The 2,120-nt window shown below is 35.0% G+C and overlaps 1 non-coding gene across 1 annotated transcript; it reads left to right on the top strand.

The window, feature by feature from the left end:
- Positions 1-427: 427 nt before the first annotated feature.
- Trnat-ugu (transfer RNA threonine (anticodon UGU)) lies at positions 428-502 on the top strand. Its single transcript has one exon. It is a non-coding gene; the product is annotated as a tRNA-Thr (tRNA).
- The last annotated feature ends 1,618 nt before the right edge of the window (positions 503-2,120 follow it).

Here is a 2,120-nt window from a genome sequence, read left to right as displayed (position 1 = left end):
GTTATCAGGCTGATAAATATGGCAATCACTCTACTGGTTGCACTGTTGTGTGCTATAGCTTTTCTCCATGGCTTATATACTTACATACTTCTTGGAATTTATTCCAGAAAAAAATGAAAAATTATGTCCACACCAAGACCTCTACATAAATGTTCATAGCAGTTTTATTTGTAATTTTATTTGTTATTGCTCTTTCTAGAAACAACAAAAATGTCCTCCAATAGGTGAATGGTTCAATAAACTATGGTATGTCCACAGCATGGAATATTTACAGAGAAATAACAAAGGAACAAACTACTGATACACACAACTTCAGTGAATCTCTAAGTGAAAAATCCAGTCTCAACAGTTTACAAACTATATGAGTACATTCATATACTCTCAAAACAACAAGAGTGAAAACATGAAAAAGAAATTTGTGGGGACTGGGGAGATAGCTCAGTTGGTAGAGTGCTTGCCTTGTAAGCACAAGGCCCTGGGTTCGATCCCCAGCACCCCCCCAAAAAAAAAAAAAAAAGAAATTTGTGGATGCCAGGATTTAAGGACCATAGCAAGGAAGGGAATGGGAGATGAGTGAGAAAGCAGGAAGGAGATCTTTGTGTTGATGGAATAATTTTGTATCTTGAGTGTGTGGTAATTAAACAAATCAACTCACTAAAATGGTATATGTACATTTTACCAATGTGTACATTGTGTAATATTTTTATACTATACTATGGTTATCTAAAATGTAACCATCAGATGAAACTGTGTAAAGGTACACTGGACTTTGCTGTATATTTCTGCAACTTCCTATAGGTCTCTATTTATCTTAATATTAAAAAGTTATAGAGATATGTATAGTTCCTTGTTCTGTTCGCTGAGAGGACAAAGAAGCAATGACACCCTAGTAATAACAAGTACACCTAGCACTCAAGTCTTACTTTCTAGTACCATTCTCCAAAATAAACAACCAAGACTAACTGGAATAATGGCTAATCCTAGGACTAGGACAGGAATTATACAAGATGACATTGGAACATCTTGTAGCTCTAAAAAGCAAAAAAGATTCTAAGAAAATCAAACAAACAAAAACCCCCAATGATGGGGTTACAAAAAAGGAGCAAAGGAACCAACCTAAGGAACTCCCAGAGGCCAGAGCTGGAACAATTTCAGCAAGAAAATAAAGTAGTATAGTATCATCCTCAAGGTATAAAATAAAAATCCATAAATCCATATTGATGAAAATAAAATACTGACTACAGAAACAAATGAGAAAGAAGAGAAAAATCTCCTATGCAGAATTCGAACGAATCTGTATAGATATTCCATTCTCAAAGTGGTGGAGCATAACTCCCCATACATACTGACTTCCTACCATTAAACGTGGCCTTCAATAGTGACGTCAGGCCTTCCTGCCATTCGGACCTTCCAAAGAGTACAGTACAGAAATGATTTAAAATCAAGAGTAACTTTACGGTAAAGAAACATGACAGGTTCAATCTCAGCCAGCTGTTCAAGATCAATATGAACAGTGGGAAGTCAGGTTAATCATATGATCCCCTGATATGAAGTAATGAAAATGACACACTTTATGTTTGTGGTCTTCCTCCCCAAAACAGTCCCAATCCAATCAGAAGAAGAACATCATATAAATTCCAGTTAAGGGATAGTCTCCAAAATACCTATCCAGTACCACTCCGAACTATAGAAGTCATCAATAAAAAGGAAAGTCTAAGAAAGGGAACCAAAAGGAGTTTAGGAAGACACAAAAACTAAATGCAATGTGGGATCCTGGTTGGGATCCTGGAACAGAAAAAGAACATCAGGTAAAAACTAAAAATATCTGAATAAAATATGAGCTTTTGATAACAATATATAAATATTGGTTCATTCATTAGAACATGTACCATTTTAATGTAAGATTCTAATTTGGTAAACTGGGAAAAGGGTATATGGGAACTGTATATGATCTTTGCAATTATTTTGTAAATTTTAAACTGTTATAAAGTTAATTGAGAATTTTTTTTAAGTGAGCTCCTTCACATGGGGCTGAGTTATACATCTTGCCATCACCTCATTGATCTGCATGTTTCTCTGTCCTTTACTTTTTAATGAGCTTCAAATGAGATATACCTCCA

The sequence above is a fragment of the Sciurus carolinensis genome, chromosome 15 (assembly GCF_902686445.1).
Source record: "Sciurus carolinensis chromosome 15, mSciCar1.2, whole genome shotgun sequence".
NCBI classification, from domain to species: domain Eukaryota; kingdom Metazoa; phylum Chordata; class Mammalia; order Rodentia; family Sciuridae; genus Sciurus; species Sciurus carolinensis.
This window is presented reverse-complemented; position numbering and strand designations above follow the sequence as displayed.